The sequence below is a fragment of the Gekko japonicus genome, unplaced genomic scaffold, assembly GCF_001447785.1.
Source record: "Gekko japonicus isolate JY-2015 unplaced genomic scaffold, Gekko_japonicus_V1.1 scaffold841, whole genome shotgun sequence".
Lineage (NCBI taxonomy): Eukaryota > Metazoa > Chordata > Lepidosauria > Squamata > Gekkonidae > Gekko > Gekko japonicus.
The window spans coordinates 578807-603333 of record NW_015165261.1 but is presented as its reverse complement, the minus strand read 5'-3'; the positions used below and the strand labels follow the sequence as shown (position 1 = coordinate 603333).

Below are 24527 nucleotides of genomic sequence, written 5' to 3'. Positions count from 1 at the left end.
GGGGGAGAAAAACAGGCGTGCGATAAAGGGGGGGGGAATCCGGGCTTGGTGAGCAGTGATGAGCTGCCACCGCCATTCCATCCAGCCCTGGCTATTTGGGCGGCGGGGGGGAGTGTTCTGAGGTGGGACTTAGGGGACACAGCCAATGGAAGCTCGGGGAGCTTCTGACGGACAGTTCAAGCGTCCAAACACTGTTGGTGCGCATTTTCTCTCCTCTGCGTCTTACTCAATTATATATAAGGGAGAGATAATTTTATAGCTGAAATAACACAGTTCTTACAGAATGAAAGTTTTACCCCATATGAGTCAGTATCAAAATATTCAGCCAGGTTTCCCCTGACATATAGGTGCTTATGTCGCTGTCCAAAGCATCATTTAGGAGTACCTTTCACTGAAATCCATGAGACTAAGTTCTCAATAGATTCATTTAGGATTGGGTGTGTAACTATAATTATGGCCTGAACTTGCAAAACAAGCAAATGTTTATACAGTACTGGTTATTCCTAAATAACTGGTGCTCTAGTTCTAAATATACAGATGAGCTATACTAATTGTTCTGCATTTGTTCAGCAAATAGGCTACAGAACTGGCTTGGTCGCATTTTTACATAACTTTCAAACATTAGGTCCTACTGTTACTTATGCATCATTTTGTTGTTCAGTCTCACAGTCGAGTCCGACTCTTCGTGACCCCATGGACCACATCACACCAGTCCCTCCTGTCTTCCGCCGTCCTCTGAAGTTGGCTCAATTTCATGTTTGTTGCATCTATGACACTGTCTAACCATCTCATCCTTTACCGTCTCCATCTTCTTTGACCTTCAATCTTTCCCAGCATCAGGGTCTTCTCCAGTGAGTGCTCCCTTCTCATTTGGTGGCCAAAGTATTTGAGCTTCAGTATCTGGCCTTCCAGGGAACAGTCAGGGTTGATTTCCTTTAGGATTGACTGATCGGATCTCCTTGCAGTCCAGGGGACTCTCAAGAGTCTTCTCCAGCACCATAGTTCAAAAGAATCTATTCTTCAGCACTCTGCCTTCCTTATGGTCCAACTCTCGCAGCCGTACATTACTACTGGGAATACCATTGCTTTGATCATATGGACTTTTGTTGGCAGGGTGATGTCTCTGCTTTTCATTATGCTTTCTAGGTTTGCCATAGCTTTCCTCCCAAGGAGCAGGCATCTTTTAATTTCATGGCTGCAGTCACCCTCTACAGTGATCTGGGATCCCAGCTTATTCCAGAAAACAATGAATCTATTTCGTGAATTTTAAATTCCAAGATGAGGTATCTTAAATGTTGCTTTTCTTGCTAAAAAAAAATTCCCTGCTTAAACAACAAGCAAATAAATCTGCTTTCCTCACAAATTATCTTTCAAACACGATGCCGATGGCCCCTTTTATGCTATTTCAAGGGATCATATATCTTCATCAGTGAATCCCACGGCATCTAGTCACAAAAGTGAAATGTAAAGCTATGAACAAGCCACTGTTCATAGCAGGATTTTTTAAAATATATGTGTAATTTTAATAGTCACCCAATTAGTAGGGTTGCCAACCTCCAGGTGGTGGCCGGAGATCTCCTGGGACTACAACTGTTTTCCGAGCGGCAGAGATCAGTTCACACAGAGGAAATGGCTGCTTTTCTAGCCCCCCCCCCTTCGCAAAACCTGCCCTCCTCATGTTCCACCCCCAAAATGCCCAGGTATTTCCCAACCCTATCTAATTAAAGAACTCTTTAAGATGCAATCCCCATCTAGATTTACTTCAGTCTAAATGTATTGAAAACAGTGGGCATAGATTAGTGTAACTCTGCATAGGATTCCATTGCGTGAGATTTGTCGGTTTCATCAATTAAATCTGCCAACAATTTAAATTTTGAAGCAAAATGCATTCTTTTAAAGATTTTGGATTTCGCATGTGTCTGTTGTAGCAAGCACTGCCTTAGAAAAGGCATTCCCTCTGAGAGAGAGAAAAGGATAATACTTCTTCTGATAGATGTATATATGTTTTTAAAGACTGCCAGATTAATCAGGAGAATCCTTAGTCAACCAAAATAGTTTTAATTGAACCAATTATCTGATAATGCAAAACTATTAATTTCCCTAAATTTGATTGTATAAAACCATTTTATATTTCATATATAGCTTTAAACCTTGTATGTACTAGCATGTTTGGCAGTGTGGTCCTATACAGGCCCCACGTGGGACCTGGGGGAACCCCCCAGAATTACAGCTCATTTCCAGAGATCAGTTCCCCTGGAGAAAATGGATGCTTTGGAGGGTGGACTGGAGGGAGGGTAACCCAACGCCTAGGGTTGCCAGGTCTTACTGGGCTTGTGGTGGGGAGCTCCCGGCTCTAAGCCTGGATATTCTGGCGCGTGCGCAAAGTGTGCAAACTGCATGATGATGTTATCTGGAAGTAACATCATCACACTGGGATATCACATGGTGTTACCATAGAGTTTTGGTCAAAATGCTAGAAGTGTTGCTGCATGATGAGCCCAGCATGATGATGTCACTTCTGGGTGACTTCATCACACTGATGCCAATGTCGCAGGAGGGGGGTGTTTGGGTTGGGGCTTCTGCTGCTGGCCAGCTGGCTGCTGGTGGATTGGGGCCCTTGAAACCCATTGACTTCAAGGACTTAGAAGTGTGTAACTCTGCTTAGAACTGTTTGTTTTTTGACTTTGTCTTCAGTTACTTATCATGTAGAAAGTTTGCCATACCCTCTGAAGTGGAAAGACGAGGAAACTTTATGATGTTGATATCCTTCTTGGGATGTAAAGAATGAATACTACATGCCTTTATTTGTCATTGGATTTCTGCTGAGAAACTGAATTTGTGAACACTTAAAATGTACTTTGATAATATTATTTTAAGATTATACATACTATTACACATAGCTATAAATCTTAGTTTGCCTAAGCTAACTATAAATCTTTGGCATTTGCTTCACTTCAGAAGCTAAAATAGCATGCATTTCTAACTGAAAATAACTTAGACAGTTGATTAGTATCTTAACTCCAAATACTGAAATACTCTAGAAATATCTATAATCTAGTAGTTTTTCACCTAACTTTAAAGAATGTCCTTTTGAATTATGCTCCAGTGGATCATAAACACAGAATGCTTTTAAACCAAGATCTCTCCAATTATGTAATTGAAAAGGTTTTAAGTGGAGGGAGACATTATAAGATTGTCCTCATCCTCTTGCCCAACAAACAACATTATTACTATGAAGGCATGAATGGGAGCTGAATCAAAGGCAGTTTAAACAGTCAAATGGAATGCACTGTTTGGGAGTGGGACAGCGTGACATCCCAGGTTTTGGCCCAGTCTGGGCACACAGAACTGGGGAGGGCAGGAAACTTAAGTATTCTTGAACTTACCTTTCTCTTCTGTCTAACTTTCCTTTTGCAGGGAGCCTTTTAAAAAAGAAAACAAAAATAACCTAAAGTCTATCTTGCAACTGACAACATCATGACAGTACTTATGGATAATAAGACAGATCAGAGTCTACCATCTGTACAAATTTTAAGAGTTACAGTTTGCTGAGACAATATTTAAATTACTAGGTACAAGCTTCATCTCTTTGGAAACCTAAATGGTCAGCGTCTGGCATTTTTTCCAGACATGCTGCAAAGTTTCAAGATACAGCATTTTTTTTTAAAAAAATGTAATATTTAGCTGAGTTTTAGCACCTCTTACTCTGCTTTCTTTCCCAAACGCTTAGAAGCACTGAGTATCAAGTTTCATTTTAAAGTTAAGTTACTTGGCCATTTTGCTTGCTTACCAGTGAGACAAGATAAACTGCTTTTATGGCCTGAAAACTCCTGCTCTCTCACAGAGGAAAGGACCTGGATGATTTCTACAGATGCAAACCACAGCAACTAGCCAAACAACTTTTGTTAACAAAAGTTAATACACCTCTGCAGTGTGAGTAGAATCTATACAGTGTATTGGTTTTTGCATCACTACTTTCTCTAGGAAAACAAAAGAAAACCACATTGTGTGATAAAATAGAGTCCTGATCAGAACTAATATTCCTCAGAGTCATGCTCTGAGAATGGAGTCAGAACACTGGCAGGTAATGCTGCATCCATCTCCTCCCCCAAGAGTGGCCTGCAGGGAAGTCTTTCTGCCATACCTAGAGTTGCCAGCTCTGGGTGGGGAAGTATCTGGAGATTTTGGGGGTGAAGCTTGGGGAGGGGCGGAGTTTGGGGAGGGGAGGGACCTCTGCAGGGTCCAGTGCCACAGAGTCCACCCTACAAAGCAGCCGTTGTTTCCAGGGGGGCTGGTCTCTGTTGTCTGGAGATCCATTGTAATAGCAGATCTCCAGGCCCAACCTGGAGGCTGGCAACCCTGGCCATGCCCTCAACACAACTTTTTGTCCATGTTTTAGCTACTGGGGAAGGGAAGGTACAGTACCTGTGGCAGCAGATTAGGCCCAGGGACATGTAATTGTTGAGCCTTATAATAAGATGTTGAGTATTTTATCCACTTCTTTCTACTCGTGTAGAAGCACCAACGAATGAGTAGTACATGAATATCCCAATTTTTTTTTTACTTAGTTATCAAGTGGCCTGGATCCAAAGAGCAAACAAAGGGCTTGCGTATCCACAACAAAATTTTACTCTTTTCTACTGATGCCACCAAAATTCATAATCATCTGCTTCGATATATAGCTTGTAATGTTTAGCTGCTGCACGTGCCATTTCTCACGGAATTTCTTTATCTCAGAACACTAAATGAGGTTCTGTGCATATGCATCAGCATCTGAGTCTAAAACCAGCTGCTCTATGAATGCATGCAGAGAATTTTATTTAAATGTTAACCTCTCAGAGCAAAACCAGACATGCACTGGGAGTTCTGTGTCTGGAAATTCCCAGTGATTTTTAAAATTAAGTTTTCAGGGGTACAGAGTCCCAGTTCCCATCAGGGCTTCAACTTGAGGGGAGGAGAATGTAAGTATCCCCTCACCTCTCAAACCATGCTACACTTTGCTTGCTTTGGTTGCCATAGTTATTGGGAGGAGGGAATTCCTAAGGGGAGGGGGGTTGAGTGAGTGAGTGTGAGAATGGGACCTTTCCTTCTAGGAGACATAACTTTCTTCACAAGTCGCACCTCCTTTCCCTCCTTTCCATTTCCCAGGGGAAGGTGTCCTTGAAAACTCTGTACCAGCTTGGAATGCAGATAACCAGAACATATATCTTTCACTTGGTTGGGATGGCAACATTAGGTGTGGTGTGAATGTGAGGTTAAGCCTGACAAAAGTCTTCTAACACAGTGCCTTTCTGGATCTTACATATGTCTCAATAAACTTATCACTGCCAAGAGGGAGTTGTTGAGAGTAACTGGACTGGAGGTCTGACATCACCATTTCCCTGACCTGAAATATCCCTGGGGATTTCCTATTTGCCCCACTGGGCATATGAGGTTGGGTTTTTTGTGGGTTTTTTTAAATCACTGGGAGATCCAGATATAGAACTCTCAGCATACAACACAACTGGCTCTCAATGCAACTTTTGTTGATTGCTGTGAATGATGGGAGAAGATTACTTATACGATTATGTTTTTATTTGGTGGGTGTTTTATTTCATTCAATTATCTTGTTTCTGACAAATATGGTATATGGTTCTTCTCTCTAGTAAGTCTAAGACATTCTCTCTCCCTTTTATCTTTGCATTGGATTTCTAACCAGTTTTCCATTGGAGTTAACAATGGAGACCGCATGCAGAGCAAGTGAAACCAAACATTTTTTGGTGGCCAATGTGTGTGGCACAAGGCATCATCAGAACACGTCTCCCATTATTATGAGATAGGAAAGAATCTGCACAGTTAAGTTTTTAATTTTCCTGACTGCTTGCTGAGAAAGCTCACAAATATGAAGTGGATTTCTAATCATCACCCCCTCCCTTTTAACAGCAGACCTTTGCATCATATCACTTTTTTAGTTTTTGACGGGGAGACTTTTGAAATTTTCCCGTTTCAAAGAATTTATGTTAAGTGGTATTAGGAACTTAGGCCCAAATTCCCTTGGACATGTGGCACTTTATTGGCCTAAATTCTAGGAACCATGAAAAACAACTTTCCAAAATACTCTTCCAATAAATAATAAAATAGAGTGGCTAAAGTATTGGATTAGTTTCTTGGGAGACCACATTTGAATTCCCTCCTCTACCATGCAAACTTGCTGTGTGACCTTGGGCTAGGTAGTATCTTTCAGGCAAACCTACCTCGGAGGCTGGCTGCTGTGAGGCTAAAATGAAGGAGGGGAGAATGACTTAAGTCACTTTGGGTCCCCGCTGGGAAGGAAAAAAGTTTTATCTAAACAAATAAATAAAACAATACCAGGAAAAGCAACAGCAGGAAAATCAGCCATCCCCAATCCATGCCCAAAGCCACATCTTAGTAGCATAGTTTTAATCTGCATAAGACTTTTAAAAAATTGAGCTGAGAGGCATTTCTAGTGAAATAGCTGCAGTTTGTTGCCTTGTTTGCATTTGGAAACTTGTCCTTTAAGAGTTTCCATAGTTTACCTGCCAAGATCAGATTTCCCAGGCCTCAGGTGAAAGGTAGAAGGGAAAAGCAACAAGAAATATGGAGGAAAAAGAATATGCTTTATAAATGGAGCTAATGTTTTAAAAGTTTTTGATTGTGCCTATTAAATCCTGCCTAGTGCGTCCTCCCTTGTCCGGAACAAATGATGAAAAAGAGAGGGAAGCTCAGCTAGGGACTCCCTCCCTCAGGTGGGGCTGGAGATCTCCTTGAATTACAACTGATTTTCAGACAACAGCAATCAGTTTCCCTGAAGAAAACAACAGCTTTGGAGGGTGGACTCTATGCCATTATACCCTTCTGAGGTCCCTCCCCTCCCCAAGCCCCACCGTCCACAGGCTCTACCCTCAAATCTCCAGGAATTTCCCAACCTGGAGCTGACAACACTACTTCAAGTGAGACACAAATATAGAGAATGCCTGCCATGAGCCTTTGCACATAACATCATAATGAGAAGGAAGAAACAGCATGTTGGTGGTGGAAAGTCCTGTCAAGTCACAGCTGACTTATGGAGACCCTGCTGGGTTTTCAAGACAAGAGACCTACAGAGGTGGTTTGCCATTGCCTGCCTCCATATCATGACCCTGGTATTCCTTGGAGGTCTCTCATCCAAATACTAGCCAGGGCCAATCCTGTTTAGCTTCCAAGATCGGTGGAGATTGGGCTAGCCTGGACTATCCAGGTCAGGGCAACAGCATGTTACCAGATCTCCAAAAATGTGGGGCACTTTGAGGGCAGTATATGCTATTTAAAAAAAAATCACAGTGACAATATTATAAGCAGAGTTCAGAAGTAAAACTAATTTAAACTAGATTAATGCTTCAGAATAAATTTTAGAGAATTTTTAAACTGTTGCTTGTCAACATATTTCAGTTTTTATGACTTTCACAAAATCTCAAAGTCTCTTGTTGTTGTTCAGTCGCACAGTCGAGTCCGACTCTTCACGACCTCATGGACCAGATCCCACCAGGCCTTCCTGTCTTCCGCCGTCCTCTAAAGTTGGCTCAATTTCATGTTCGTTGCATCTATGACACTGTCTAAGCATCTCATCCTTTGCCGTCCCCGTCTTCTTTGACCTTCAATCTTTCCCAGCATCAGGGTCTTCTCCAGTGACTGCTCCCTTCTCATTTGGTGGCCAAAGTATTTGAGCTTCAGTTTCATTATCTGGCCTTCCAGGGAACAGTCAGGGTTGATTTCCTTTAGGATTGACTGATCGGATCTCCTTGCAGTCCAGGGGACTCTCAAGAGTCTTCTCCAGCACTATAGTTCAAAAGAATCTATTCTTCGGCGCTCGGCCTTCTAGTCCAACTCTCACAGCCATACATGACTACTGGGAATACCACTGCTTTGACCATGCAGACTTTTGTTGGCAGGGTGATGTCTCTACTTTTTATCATGCTGTTTAGGTTCACCATCGCTTTCTTCCCAAGGAGCAGGCGTCTTTTAATTTCATGGCTGCAGTCACAGTCTGCGGTGATCTGGGATCCCAGGAACGTGAAGTCTGTCACTACTTCCACGACTTCCCCTTCTATTTGCCAAGGAGTGATAGGGCCGGATGCCATGATCTTAGGTTTTTTTAATGTTTTTGCACTCTTCTCTTTTACCCTGAGCAAGAGGCTCTTTAGATCCTCTTCACTTTCTGCCATTAGAGTGGTATCATCTGCATATCTGAGGTTGTTGATCTTTTCCCCAGCAATCTTAATTCCCGCTTGTGATTCATCCAGGCCAGCATTTTGCATGATGTACTCTGCATATAAATTAAATAAGCAAGGTGACAATATACAACCTTGTCGTACTCCTTTTCCTATGCTAAACCAATCAGTTGTTCCATATCCGGTTCTAACTGTCGCTTCTCTACTCTCTACAGAAATATAGAAATAACGGCTTCAATGTCAGTTTTGACCACTCCACTTTCATTTTAAGTGTGCATTTCAGCACTAGAATTAAAAGATGGCTGTGCCAATAGTTCCCTGGGACTGAGAGAAATGTTCCCAGAGCAGCACGTATACCATCTAGCAGTGATAACTTACATTTTTTCCACCAGGGACTGAACCAGGTGCAGCTTCAGCAGTAGAATACAGAAAACAGAAAGTGTAGTAGATGGTGCACCACATGATAACCCACTTTACATATGGTAAATTTCTGTATGCATTCTTTTGCAGTTGTCATGGCTAACAGCTGACCTCTAAAGTGCCCATATCCTAGGAGTCAGCACTGCCATCTTGTTTCTCACTGGTGTGGGGCATGTTGACACGAACCTTGCCTAGTCGTACACAAAGTAAGAGTCTGCTATGCAGACTCTCTCCTGTACAAGCTAGGGGATTCTAGTGTTCTTTAAATTGTTAACATTTTTTCTGGTTGCATTGTTTTCCTTTTCATATTTTATAATCTGTTTTGTGTCTCAGTGAGAAAAGTGGGCTGTAAATAAAATAATAAAAATAAATTCAAATACTAGTGCCCTTAGCTAGACACAGTAACAAGGCTTTCCTAAGGTCCCCCAGAAGCTGGAAATAGCTCTAATTGTTTTCTCTTGTTCTTGTATGCTACAGAGATTATCAGCAGAGGTTTCACAGTGTCAGCCTGGCTTTCCTTTTTAGTAAAAACTACCCACAAATAGGGTTGTGAACCTCCTGGAGCTCTCAGGGAATTATAACGGCTCTCAAACTACAGAGATGAATTCCCTGGGAGAAAGTGGCTGTTTTGGAGGGTGGACTCTGGCATTATACCTTGCTGAGATCCCTCCCCTTCCCAAACCCCGCCCTCCCCAGGCTCCAACCCCAAACCTCCAGGAATTTCCCAACCAGGGCTACCCAAACCCACTATACTGTATTACACTACAACTGGATACACAATTAAGAACGTAGCATATGTCCCCTGCTACAGACCTAAGTACCAAATGATAAATAACACAAAACTAAACAGAATTTTCAGTTTAGGAATTCTGCTGGACTCCCAATTCAAATATAGTGATGAAATTCATCTTATACCATCCTACATATATTACCATATTGCATCTCTATTTTATTTCTTCAGATTCTACAAAATCTTATTGAAACCTTTCTCTCATGTTGTTTAGATTTTTTCCTTCTCTTTCAGTGTTTACATCTGAGAAGCCAGTAAAAAAACACACCCTGTAATTAAATTCCATCCTTCCACCCAACAGAGCAGGGTTATAATTCCACTTTGGCTCATTTGGCAGCAAATATTTAAACATGTAGGTGAATTAAGGTTTTCACTAACTTCACATTTCTATATTATTTATAATGAATTTTTAAAAAATGGGGTCAGGGGAGAAGCATCCCAAACAAATTCAGAGATTTTTGTCTCCAGTAAAAATCTAAAGATACTTCCCATCACTCATTAAGTTATTGCCTGGGTTGAAGGAGTGAATTTGGATTGTAGAATACTGTCCCCTATGACTGAGTAAATACTTGTAAAGCTCATTCACTACCACATAGTCAGCCACAAACTATTTGCTACTTCAGTTGAAATCAAGTTCAGGACCCAGTTATGAACCACTGGGGGTTATCTGATGCACTCTCACACTTTGTCATTATAATTATCGATTTACTGCTTGGAGCACCAAAAACTCTTGGACCAGTTCTGTTCTCACTCACATCCTGCATATATTTGATATTGTAAGGCACTAGCTGGCCTCTTAGCACAAACCTATACTGACTGTGTTCCTCAGCCAATGCATTCATATCCTGTGACCTCTTGGTATTATTTGTACTTGGCACAGAATCAGCGCAGTGCCTCTCTATGGTAAATTCTCACTTAAGGAAAAGAAATCACCATTTTCCTGCTTTGGCTAGTGCCCACCCAGCTGTTCGTGGACTCACACACAATTGGGATATTTGCTTTGCCTGTATCCTCCCACACCTTTTGGATAACCATTCAAATACCGGGAAAATTCTATTTATTTTTTAAAGTGCAAAACTTCAGCATCCTCTCAGTAGACAAATAAGAAAGGCGTCTCAGGCCACTTGCTGTAAAGAAGCATTTTATATCTGTGCATTTTAGATCGGTCTTTTTGTGCTGTCACGTGCAAACCTGGAATACAACTGTCACTATGACTCCTTGCTTGGGGGAGTGTTCACCTCTGGCCATAGAGAAAGTCCTGGATCTTTTAGGAAACACAAGTAATCCAATTTGTATCTAGATTTTGTATACTGTAAAAAGTACAGGGCCTCCTTCAAAAGACAGTATATTGACCTATGCCGATGCACCAGTCTTTCTTCTAATTAAAAAAAAGTGTGGCAATAATTGTAGTTATTGACAGTTATGAATAATCGCTCCTCAATAGAGAGCTTTTTAACATATTGTGTTTGTGCCTGGTTTGTACGGCTGTGGAGAGGAAAGCACTCCAGAGAGTTGTTATTACAGCCCAGAAGATTATTGGCTGCCCTCTCCCATTCCTGGAGGAATTGTATAGTTCTCGATGTTTGAAAAAAGCAAAGAACATTTTGCAGGACTTGTCATATCCTGAACATTCCCTGTTTTAACTGCTGCCTTCGGGCAGAAGATATAGGACAATTAAAGCAAGGACAAACAGATTAAAAATAGTTTTTATTCGAGAGCTATTATTGCCTTAAATGCTGTATGAAATTGGAATTTGGGTGACATTGATGGTTTTAAGTTGTTATGTGAACCTTAAGGGAGTTATGGGACAGCAGTGAATGGTGTGTGAGTGTATATGAATATTGTTGTAGATCACCAAAATGACTGCATCTTTAATTTTGTTGTACTATGTACAATGACAATAAAATATATTATTATTATTAATGATTACAAGCCCCCCTTCTTGAGTATAAGCAGCTAGTTGTAGCTAGCATATAGGGCAGATGGAGTAAACTGTAAGGGTTTAATTTCAGGGAGGACTTACCCCTAGGCAACTTGGGGATGGGGGGACTTACCAGAAGACTTACCACATCACTGACATTGCATAGGAAATGACATCATTACGCCAGCAACTTCCAGGTGACAGTCTGGTATTTAGGCAAAAAACTTTGTGGTAAAATTGGCTTCTACCATAGAGTTTTTGCCCAAATACCAGTGTCACCTGGAAGTTGCTGGCGTAATGATGTCATTTCCTGTCTGACATCAGCAGTGTGGCCTGGGCATTACTCTTTCTACTGGTCAGTCCCCCCTCTGGACAGCTGATCACCGGGTGGGGGGGTAGGGCCTGGCAGCGGGGGACCTCCACCTCCACTGTGGGGTCTGGCAACCCTACTTCCTCCTAGATTTCCTTTTATGCACTGATCTGGCTTTCTTCAACTCATGAAGCATGAGACCTTTTTTTTGGGGGGGGGATGGATAATTGGATGGTCTGTCTTCCTTATGATTCCATTTTTACTGTACAGCTTCTAGAACATTTATAGTTGCTTTGCTTTTGGCTTAAGGCAGAAACCAGAAACCACTGCTAATGGTGAGTTTTATGAAACATCCACAATAGTTTCTCATCTTTGCCAGTTATATACATACCTCTGCTAGTCTGCACCAAAGCTGTATCCGTTCAATCCAGTTTGTTAACTTCATCTGTTTCTGAATAGTCCTTTTAACCTTCATTGCTCCTAGGATTTTATTATCGGGCATAAAAATCAACATAGAATTCAGATACGGCCTTTGGGAGAAATTAGACTCCATGTTTAGATTACTTCATCTTTCTGGGAACATTAAGGAGAACTAAGTTATCTGCAGTAGGACAGGCCTTGCCTCCTCTCATTTTTTTTGTGAACATAAAGGGACAGAATGGGATGACTGCATAGCTTTCAATCAAATGCATATAAATACGCTTATGATTCTGACCTATGAAAGTTGTATATATAATGGACTAAGGAAGATGGAACTGCCTTTGAATGCAACTGAGAGCTTTAGTTAGTGGAAAACCGGTTGCCTATCTGTTTCCTGGCAGTAGTCCGTATGCATATATTACACCAGTGTTAAAACAGCAACACTTGGATACATGTATACTTCCAGGTTTGACTCAAGGTGCCGGTTCTTGAAAGCTTATGAAGATGAAGCATGACACTGAGGCACTGGGTGTACACTGGAATCAGTTAAAGCTGCCCTACGGAATCAGGCCACTCGTCTATCAAAGTCAGTATTGTCTATTCTGTGGTTCTCTGTGCTCTCTGTGGTTCTCTGGGGTCTCAAGCAGAGGTCTTTCACATCATCAGTTACCTAAGCCTTTTGAATGGAGATGCCAGGGACTAAACCTGGGAGCTTTTTGAGGAATGCAGGTGTTCTACCATACAGCTACAGCCCATCATGACACACGACCTATATCTGAAGGATCACTCTCTCTGTATGAACCTGTGTGCAGTGCAGGATGCATTCTGTGAAGCAATTCCTACTTGTGGCACTTTCATTGCAGGTGGCACACTCTTCCTCTGCTTATTTCTTGATGTAGCACTCTTCTTGTGAAGCAGGCTCTTGGAGACTGTACAGGGGCTATCTTATTTGATTTTTTTTAAAAGGCCTGTAAGACAATGCAGTTTCAGTGGGCCTTTTCTGAAAGATTTTATGAACTATCAGTTGTCAGTACTGGATTCTGTTGACTGTATATGGGCAGAAGTTATTTCTTGGTAGTTTCTCTATTATCCTGCTTGTAGTGAGGTTTATTGGACAGGTTGTCAGCCTTTTCTTTAATGAAAGCTACCTCTGCGTAATGAAAAATATCCAACATGTTAAGTTTTATTTTGTTCTAGAAACAGAATATAGATTAGAAAGAGCACGAGAAATGAAGCTTACTAGCTAAAGAGCATAGAGAAAAATTATATGAAATAAAACTTAAAGCAAACAAGAAAAAGCCTAGAACAAATCTTTTCAAAATATTTTCCTAGGTCTTCTGGGGGATGTACGAGCTTACTCAGCAGCAGCCGGTGAACTACCAGTAACTCACAAGCCACCTGCTGAAGACTTATTTGACTGAATGTGGTTTTAATTTGATTTTGATTGCAAGATGCCTTGAGCTAACCCATAAGGTAGGATAACTATATTTTAAAATAAATAAAATTTTGGTCATGGCACTTAATAAACTTTAAACACAGGGAGGGAAGTCAGCATGGTATGGCCAGATCTCATCAGATCTCAGAAGCTAAGCAGAGTTGGTACTTGGAAGGGAAGACCACCAAGGAAGACTCTGCAAAGGCAGGCAAACCTCCTCTGCTTCTCACCTGCCTTGAAAGCTCCTTGCTGGGGTCACCACAAGATGGCTGTGACTTGACAGCACCTTATACCCGAACATTAAAGGCATATTCAAGATCATTTGTTGTTTGAAAATACAGAAAAGCCTAAGGTTACTGATGCATTTAGCACTTCTCTTCTCACAGCAAGTGAAGTTTATTTATTTAGTTTGTTAACTGATCCAACACAGCATTCTGCTTCTCTAGATTACTTTCTTGACACAGTCTTGATTTGCTGTCCTACTAGACCAAAAGCAGCCTATATTAGCCAAATGGATGTTCCTTTCTCTGTATTTTATCCAGTGACTTCTCTGTTGCATCATCCTTCTGCCATGCTGCTCACATGCCACTGGATCCAATAGTGGAACTGTCCATATCAACATGCGAAGTGTGATGTCTGGCTCGAATTCTAGTGCAAAACTATGTCAAAATGTTATACCAGCATGCTGTTCATTTGCCACTCCTCCCCAGTATCCACTTATGTACTGACATAACAAGATACACAGCTAAATATCAGGAGCTGTACTTGCAGCTTTCTAAAACAAATGCAATATCTTACCAATATGACTGTTGCTTGCTACGTTTATCAACACTAGCATGTGTCGCTAGCCTGATCTAGACCATTAATTCCAGTGTTCTGCAGCACTGGGCATAATGCCCCTTCTGCAGCTCAGCACTGAAACATGCTGTGCAGTGCTAGAAACTTAGACGCACCAGCCCCTGAGCTTCCATTATGAGTCTTTGCATGGCACTTACAAGGAGCAGACCAGGTGACCAATGCAACATTCATGAAGGATCCTCTGTTTTAGCACAGATAACCCCCATGACTTAGAGCATAACTATCCTATAATAACAGACTTGTAGGAGCCTCTCCCTGCCCTCATCTACTTGCCAGGCTGTAGATTCTGCTTTAGCCGCAACAGTGCAAGCTGCTGTACACAGTGGTCATTTCGTAGAAAAAGAGCTAGGGGAACTCATTAGCATAACTCATTAGCATATGCCACACACCCTGACATCACCGGAAGTGTGTCATAAGGCCACACCCCCTGACATCACCGGAAGTGTGTCATAAGGCCACACACCCCGCCCCCAACGGTCCCGGCCGCCACCGCCAGCCTTGCAGCTCCACTGAGGGGCCCAGCAGTGGACCTGCAAGGCTGGTGGGAGTGCAAGGAAGCCCCGCAAAGGCCCTCCCTGGCCCCAGGCAGGCAGGGGTGGGGAGAGGCAGGGAGGAAGCAACTTACCCTCCCTCTTCTCCTGCCTCCTCCTGGCTGAATGAGGGCCGGAAGCGGGGGCGGGGCTTCGTCATGTGCCCCGCCCCCCGTATCTCACCCGGGGGAACTGCGATCCCCCGCGACCCCCCCGAAATGACCCCTGGCTGTACATAATAAAACATAAGATAATTAGACAAACACTGCCTCTCTGTACTGACAAATGACAATATGCATCATTCAGATTGCAAAAGTACTACAACTAATGCTATAATGGACAGTTTTCATAGTGAGGACACAATATGATGGAGAAATGACAAGTATTTAAAAGTGGCTTGTTATTTATACATATGAGTTTTATTTTAATTGAGAGAATATCCATTTATTTAATTTTACGTAGTTGAGATATGTATACGAATGAAGGCACCAGCCATACCAATAACCTGAAGTTTGCAGAATGGACAACAGAAGCACAGTATTTTCTTCAGTATTTTTATTTCAACTTAGTTTCTGGAAGGAACAGTGCAGGGAAGGTGGAACATCACCGCAGGTATCACAGCAAAAGTAACACTTGGTAGATCAAGATACGGGCCAACATAACTGACAACCTGATATCCAACTTTTGACCTCTTCTTCCAAACCCAGCTCCTTTGGTAATTCAAGTCTCGCTTTTTATGGCAAAGAAATTGTACAGAAGCTGCCATGCTCTGTGTGCCTTAAACCCACTCATGAATTTGGCACCTTTCCATTCCACCACTCTTGATCCATTGCTTTCTGAATGATGAAGAACTAAGCTAAACTGGTTCTACTTTACTTTGAAAGCAGACAGCACCTAAACGAGCATAAATAACAGACAGGAACAGTACAACATCTTAGTACTTGAGCTGATAGACTATGCTCCCTGCTGTTTGAGTCTGCTTGTTTTTGTGATAAAATAGTACTTGCCTTTTTTAAAAAAGGTGCCATTCTTTAAGAAAACCAAAATTCACACCAGCATTCATGGCTTAAAAATAGCAAGTTAAGGAAACTCAATATTTCTCTAGTAGGGTACACTATTCATCCATTTCTCATTATTTCTGAGCATTATAAATAATGCCAGTCCAACCAAGGCTTCTGTACAAGGATTTCTGGCTGGGAATGTCAGAATAAGGATGCCAACTATCTGCATTTCATTGCTCGGAGTGGGATGAGCATTTGAGTTTGCCATTTTTGGGCACAGTGGCCCATAAATTCAACTAGTACTTTCCAGAAATTCCATCCGGATCTACATTTTCACATAACAAGCTGCTTTTTAACAGCTTTATTTATATGCAGCTAGAACTGGATTGAGATGATACAATATGCCTAGTGTTGTTGATGTAGCTGTTAGGAATTCTGCATGACACAAAAGCCTGCACCAACATACTGGTCTCGCATGCTCTACAGGGAGGCATCTGAACAGCAGCTCCTTCTGCTCTGCATTTAGCACCCGAACAGAAAACTGAAAGCAAATAAAGCCTGCAAAATACAGGAACTACTTTGATCAGTCACTGCACTATTGTAGCCATGAGGTTCTCTGGCCCACACAAGAAAGAACTAGCTACAGCCTGTGTGGTGCAGATGGGCAAAGACAGGCAAGACATCGCCACTAATTATAAGGTTGTATCCTACTTATTTTTATGTATGCACGTTTCAGTGTTTTCTGTAAGTAAAACATAAATGTCTGCTACATTTTACCTAAGTAATCCCAACAACACTACCATGAATTGGCACTGTCCTGCTGATGGCAGAACTCTCCTGTACGAGGGGTCTTCCATCAGTGAAAGGCTCCTCGCAAAACAGGAGAACTCCATCATTAGCAGCATGGAGTCATAAGACCTCACTCTCTGTTATGGGTGAGGCCAGTAAATTAATGCCTTAGCTGAGATTTGAAACAGAGATTTGTTGGTTTATAAATACAAATCCACCAGTCCAAAGCCACAAAATGGATACGTTCTTATAGAATGCTCCTCAATACAACTGATAGACTGAATCAGTCATTGATACATTATAATAAAGTTTGTAACCTACAAATAACAAGCAGGGACCCAAAGGAATTGTGGGGGATCACTTCATTTCCCCGTTTCCCATTTCTCAAACTACATCCTCCTCCTCCTCTTCTCCAGGCAGCCCCCATATCTTCTCCCCTTTCCCTGCTTCCTTCTCTCCCTCCCACACACAAACCAAACTTTCTTTTATCTGCTCCCCCACCCTTCATCTGCTTCTCTCTACTGGAGTCTTCCGCCAGCAGGTGAAGACTTTGTTTCGCATATCCTCAATAACAGTTATTGGCCCTCCTCCCTGGTTCTGATGTTATGTGTTTTAACTGAATTACATTATAATTTTTAATGTTGCTTTTAATTCTTCAAATGTTTTTATGTGCATCGCCTTGGGGACCCTGATTGGGTGGAAAGGCGGTGCTAAAATGTTATAAATAGATAAATCTTCACCATTATTTATTTACTTAATTTATCTCCCACCTTTCTCTCAACAGGGATCCAAGGCAGCTTATGTAATTTTATTTTCCTCCATTTTATTGCTGTTAAGAACCCTGTAAAACAGATTAAGCTGCCAGAGAGAGTGATTGGCCCAAGGTCACCCAGCAAGCTTCCATGGCAGAGTGGGGATCTGAACCTGAATCTCCCAGATCCTAGTTTGGCACTATAAGCACTACACCACACTGGCTCTCAGCTTCCTCTGAGAGCCACCCTGCTACTTGAGATTCTCTTAACTGGAGATGCCAAAGACTGAAAAAGAAGTGTTCTACCACCGAGCCCCAGTCTCTGTTTATTGGCCCCGGTCACACAGGCCGGAAAATGTGGGGGGAAGCGTGGCTGTTTGCCCCGGAGCAAACTAACGCACGGCCGCCGGATCACACGTCCCGCCGATGTCCCGTGGTTCGGGGGGAGGTGCCAATCACACGACAATCCTGCGGCGCAGCAAAGAAGCGGCGCGGCGCAATCACAGCAGCAATGGCTAGGCGCCGCTGCCGTGGCAAACAGGGTTGTTTTTTTAAAAAAACCCGAATTGTGCGCATGCGCCATTGGGTGCTTGTGCACATCCCGTGGAGACTTGAGAAAAAAACCTTTTTGCGACGGGACATGGGTGGGTGCCGGATGCCTCAGAGGTACTAGTTTTTTACACCGCATCTTTGGCGGGAAGCCTTGGGTTAGCCACAGGAGCTCTACGCTTCCCAGATGTGGTGCTGTGATCGCGCCCAGAAAATCCGCCTATCTTCCGTCTCTGTAGCGTGGCTAATGCTCCATGGTTGCCCTTCCCCGGTTTTCTCCTCACAAGAACCGTGTGGGGTGGGTTAAGCTGCAAAAGTGTGACTGGCCCAAGTGCAGCCAACAAAGCTCCACTGTAAAGTGAGGATTACCACTGTAATCAGGTAAGTAGTCATCATCAACATTTATTACTATCGAAGATCAGCTAAGAGGTAAGTATTTGTTAGTTTGCAATAGTAAGGGGGGGGGAATTAAGTCCACTAGCATCTTAAAGCCAACAATTTTCCCCAGGGTATAAGCTTCTTGAGTCAACTATTTGAACCTGAAGTTCTACACTAGCCCCTATACCACACTGGCATTGTGTCTAGCTAAAGTATCTCTTGCTAAGAGCCATCCTTTAGAGATCCATCCTTTGAAACATCTAATGGGACCCGTATAGCCCAGGCTGGCCCAACCTCGTCAGATCTCACAACTATCTAACAGACACATACCTATTTAAACCAGAGCTAATTTTAAATCAGAGGTAGCGTAAATTTATATAATGCACCAATTACCACTAACCAGTTCAAATGTCCACAGTGTTTTCTAATGCGTTAAATATTAACAGAACAATCTGAAAGAAAGAACCCAAAGGACCTGCGGCTTGCATGAGGCATAAATTAGCATTCCATCCAATCTCCCCCCCCCAAAAAAAAATATGGCAAGCAACCAACGTCTGTTGAGCCCCCTTATCCCTAAACACATTTACTTAAAACCAACAGAACTTCCACTTGAAACCCATTCAGGATTACAATTTAACTATTCAATCCTGAACATAAACACAGGACAGCAAGGTCCTGCTTCTAGGAAAAGCATGTTCAGGACGGTTTGCTTTTAAAGTTCTTTTGGCACTTTCACCTTACCCGGATTTTGGACTGAGTGCACTGCCATCAAGACCTTTTACAATGTGCTGTGTGTGTAAGAGAGAGAAATGAGTCATCGCTGGTTCCTATTCCGTGGAACTGATGATTCATCCATTCAGTCATCATCTCCGGGCCACATTAACAAGCAAAACACACGTGGGTTGTAATCCACAAACCACTTTATACCCCAGTGCTCCTCAACCTGAAACATCAGCTTCGGCCAGATTCGGTTATGACTCTTTGCAAAGGAAACCACCTTTGAATTCTTTCTACTCCACCCGTCGTCCCCCCCCCCCACGCCAAATACGTGCCTATATTTCTTCCATGAGGCAAGTGCCAGGGTAGAAGCATTACACATCCAATGAGACAGACAAGGTTTTAGCCCCCCCCCCACGCCATTAGAACTGCCCCTTCCTTCACACAGGAAACCAGGTGCAAGACCGGCCTGACAGTTTCACTTGTGAGATCCGACAGATGTGCGTGTGTGTATTGCACTGGCCCATCACAACTATAAATACCGAGGGAGCAACGCACAAGGGAGCGTGAACACCTCCTCTCGCCACATCCACGACTTGCGTCGTTCCTCCATCTCCTCCTCCTGTGACATCTTATATAATAATGATCCCAGCTAATCAAAAGCGGAAGCCGAGCCAGCCGCCTTTAGAGGGCTGAGCTGGAAATCATTTCCCTTCGGAACAGATGCTCCGGACAAGAGACCTCGCGCTCTCGCCGAACTAGTGACACGACATCGGGCGATCTTGTTAGAAAAATCGGAAACGGAAGAAGCGACGCAGCAGCCAAAAACAAAAAAACCCAACCCGCACCCGCCCGGTACCTGAGAGGATGGGATGCTGCTGCCCGCGCTCTCCCTTCCTCCATTACGAAGCTTACACCAAAAGCCGGGTCTTTGGGGGGATCTTCCCCCCGCTTTTCGGGTGATCCTCGCCCACTTGAAGCAGGCCCCTTCATTAAGGCGGTGGCGGGGGGGGGGAGCATCTAAGAGGAGAAAGTTAACTCTCTGCACCCGTCCTTTGAGGAGCCCCCTTCCAAGCAAGCAAACGGAGCCAGCCCGTCTTTGCCCCTGCAGCAAGGCACGATTCGGCAGCCAGCACGTCAAGCAACTTGTTATCACAGCCGAGAGCCGCTCTCGGCCACCATCCCTTCTCTCTCCCCCCCCCCCCCCCCCCCCAACTTTCCAGAAGGGTGAGGCGGCATCGGGGCGGACGGGTCCCTTACCTTCTCCCGAACAGCCCAGAGGGAGCGCCCCGGGGACGCCGCGCGGGAGTTAGGCTATGTTGCAAGGAGCAGCGAGGTGCGTTTTCAGCTGCTGTTCAGCTGCTGACAGGAGTTCCGCGCGAGGTGGGGGGGAAGGGAGGGAGGAGGCTGTGGAGAGTCTAGCGAGAGAAGGAAGGCTCGGCGAGCGGAGCGGTGCAGGGGGGCGGAGGACTTTCTCGGGGCTGGTTGTTTACGCACTGCTGCCCTGCTCGGTGCACGCAAGTCAGGCCGCTGATTGGACACAAACTGGGGCACAGCCTTTCGCTGCCCGGCGGCCCGCCCGCCCTCGCGTCTCACAGTCATGGTGCCCCAGAGCCCCCCGGAGGGAATAGCGGCGGCAGGCTAGCAAGTTTGCTCTGCGAAGGGAGACGCGGCGGCTCCCCGGCTGGCCTCGACGGCGGCCGCGCGCGCGCGCACAGCCAAGCCAATCGTGTGGCGAACGCCGCCACCGCCGCGCGCGCCCTGGCTCAGCAAGCCTTCAGCCTCCAGTAGCCGCTTCAGTTGCTTTTTTTTAACCCTTCCTAGCCCTGCAAACGCGCCGCCTGGGCTTCAGAAGAAAGAGCATGTGTGCACATGCTCATTGAGCCTCAGTGAAGTCGGAGTGAAGCTGTTGCCCTCACTTTTGCTTTGCCCTTCCCGTTGCCAAGAACGCTTAGCCATAAATGCACGAAGAGGGCTCTGTGAAGGCAGCGCAGTCCCCAATAAAGGCCAATATTCCATACTGGAAAAAAATAAATACAAATTAAAAATAAAAAAAATGCGTATAACGCACTGGAGTTCTCAAAACCCCAATTTCTCCCCAGTAAACAGTTTGCAAGGACGTGCTGCCGTTTGTGTCCTTTACTCTTACATAGCAAATGCCGATTGGGGAAAAGGAAGGAAGGACTAAAAGGAAGGACAGGATTGCCCATTGGAAACAATGGGACAGACTTGAAGGCCTATTGGAAATAATGGGAGAAAGGAATGCCAATTGACTTGCATGGACTCCATTAAAATACATTACAGCTCAAGAAGAGTTGCAAAAAAAAAAATGCGGAATGGAATTTCCATTAAGGTCTTTGGTCCCAAATACACTGGACACATGACAGGCCCCACAGTGGAATTACAGCCTCTGGGGGTAGCAGGGGTGTTATGGGACTGGAATGACAGGCCCCAGAGTGGAATGACAGCCCCTGGGGGTAGCAGGGGTCTTCTGGGACTGGAATTACAGGCCCCACAGTGGAATGACAGCCCCTGGGGGTAGCAGGAGTCTTCTGGAACTGGAATGACAGGCCCCAGAGTGGAATGACAACCCCTGGGGGTAGAAGGAGTGTTCTGGAACTGGAATGACAGGCCCCATAGATGAATGAAAGCTGTTGGTGGGAGCAGGAGTGTTCTTGGACTAGAATGACAGGCCCCAGAGTGGAATTACAGTCCCTGGGGGTAGCAGGAGTCTTCTGGGACTGGAATGACAGGCCCCAGAGTGGAATGACAGCCCCTGGGGGTAGCAGGAGTCTTCTTGGACTAGAATGACAGGCCCCAGAGTGGAATGACAGCCCCTGGGGGTAGCAGGAGTCTTCTGGGACTGGAATGACAGGCCCCAGAGTGGAATGACAGTCCCTGGGTGTAGCAGGAGTCTTCTTGGACTAGAATGACAGGCCCCAGAGTGGAATGACAGCCCCTGGGGGTAGGAGGAATCTTTTGGGACTGGAATGACAGGCCCCAGAGTGGAATGACAGCCCCTGGGGGTAGCAGGAGTGTTCTGGAACTGGAATGACAGGCCCCAGAGACTAATGAAAGCTCTTGGTGGGAGCAGGAGTGTTCTTGGACTAGAATGACAGGCCCCAGAGTGGAACGACAGCCCCTGGGGGTAGCAGGAGTGTTCTTCCGTAGGGGCCATACCTCACCCCCAAATGGAGTCAGAGGGAGAAAGACCTCACCTCCTTAGCTCTGTGCCAGGTTTGGTCAGGTGCCTCGTTTCCACACAGGGCTTGGGCTTGGAAATGCTGCATGGGATTTTGCTTGGCAGGGTCAAGTACATCCTTCCTCAGGCAGGACAGAGTAGCTCCAATGTCATCAGCCCACTGGGACTATTCGTGGTGGACTTAATGGCCACCCCCATCCCCCCAGTTCACCAGATGTAACTAGGGATGCTGTGAATGTCAAGTCGAACTTACCCTGTTTCACTGTGCCTATTGGACATTAGGCCATCACCAGGACTGTCTGGTTTGGCACTGACCAACTGGAATGCCTGCAGAACAGGTTCATCTTAGTAGACCTTAGTAACACAAATGGCTGTTGGGCTTGCTTCCATTGGCAGCATATATTTTTTTTGCACTGGCCCAGGTATTTTTGAAACAGGGCAAGTGTGAAAAACGCTGCCAATCCAAACAGCTCGGCAGCGATTATTGCTACCAAGAACTGCTAAGATGAATGGCCGACAGTATATGTAAGCTGATTTTACTGCCTCCCTTTTATTCCTAATCCTTCTTTGTGCATCAAGTCAGGCAGGCTATAAAAGCAATTAGAATCATCACTGGATACTATGTTCCTCTTACCCCAGAAACTTACCTACTCAATCTTTGGAATGTTCCCAATATCCCTAAAATTAGAAGAGAATTTATTTCAATCTTCATGGTAGCAGTGAAGACGGTCATAGACAATACTTGGAAAAGTACAAATAATTTGACTCTCTTTCACTATGGTATAGTAAACTCTGGGAGTTATATTCTATAGACAAGTTATCAGATAAGGTTTCTACTTTCTCAACTCAGTATGGGCACTCTAACTTCCAGTTAAAATGGTTTCCCTTTCTAGAATATACTTTCAATAATGAATCATCCAAATCTGTTCAGGTTCCAAAGAAATATTATGATATAGTTCATATGATGTAATACCAGAAGGTCCATTTTTGGTTGTAATTGGTTAAGAAAATAGCCTTTATGATTGTTTTGTTGTTGTTTTTTCTCTCCTTTTTCTTGTTGATTGTATTTAACTCACAATTACTTTAGAGTTATGTTGTTGCAAAGTTATATATTATAAAACTAAAATAAAAATTTATATTTAAAAAAAAAGTCAGGCAGGCTATAAATGAAATAAAAGCGAGCAATGATGGAAGTGATCTGAGAGCACCTGGAGTTGCACATTTCCCCTTCCATAGTCCCCCCCTCTTCTGCACTGAGCCCCCAATCTGCACTGAGTGTATCCTATCATAGGCATTACCTGAGCTGTGAATCACCTTACACTCAATGAAACGAAATTGGTAGATCGATGCATCAATCGAGACAAGCAGGGTGCTTCAGATTTCAGTCTAAAGCCATCCACTCAAGGAAGAAGGCAGGCGCTAGAATGGGCCAATATTTCTTGCTTTTAACAAAGGGGGGGAGGCTGCAAGACAAAGCTATGGATGGAAGAAAGAAGCGCTTTGAGCTCTGTCTTGCAAGGATCTTCTCTCTTTCTCGAATTTTGTCCCGCTCGCTCTTACCCCCCCCCCCAAGGGAGACACAATCCTTTAGCCATTGGACCCTACTGCGGTACAGCAGCCAAAGGCAGCTCATCACATCTGGGGAGTGGGGATGCGGGGTCAGGAAGCCCTCCCACGGGAGTCAAGCCTCACCTCGCTCTAGCCGGATGGGATGAAGACGGGCTGGAGGCAGTCCCAAGGTGCGACTCCCCCCCTTCTCCCAGCTACCAGAGACCACTGGGCCACCCTTGCCCCGCCACCACACGGTCCTCGCTGCAGCCATAGCCAGGACCCCTGGCAGGCAGGCAGGCAAGCCCCGACACCCCCACCCCTCGGTTCACCACATGCAGAGATGGGATGGGGGGGTTTACAGGCAGCCCGGCCAGGAGACGGCTTGGCAAGGCTGGCCAATCCCAACGCGGTGCAAAGACAGCGAGGCTCGACGCTTTCGAAACCCCCCCGCCAGGCCTTCCTCCTGGCGACTCAAGGCGCGCGCGAGAAACCAGGCTCAGCCGAGCCCGCCCCCCTTCCGAAGCCCGGACCGAATTCCCCCGAGGCCAGAAGAGCTGACGGCAGGGAGAGAGAGGGATGCAGATGCAAACGGGAGGAGGAGGAGGAGGAGGAAACGGGGCGAGGGAGGGCGCGACCCGGGGAGGGCCCCCCCGAAATCCACACCGTGAAAGGGGGTGGTGGAGGAAGCTCTGGTCGCA

The 24527-nt window shown here is 44.6% G+C and overlaps 1 protein-coding gene across 3 annotated transcripts in view; it reads right to left on the bottom strand.

Annotated features, from left to right (window-relative positions):
- PCGF5 (polycomb group ring finger 5) overlaps positions 1–20477 on the bottom strand; it is a 45767-nt gene extending 25290 nt beyond the window's left edge. For all 3 annotated transcript variants that reach the window (XM_015410181.1, XM_015410182.1, XM_015410183.1), the window contains exon 1: positions 20337–20477. The gene's annotated coding sequence lies outside the window, so the exon portion shown is untranslated. The remainder of the gene's footprint in view (positions 1–20336) is intronic.
- Positions 20478–24527: the final 4050 nt, after the last annotated feature.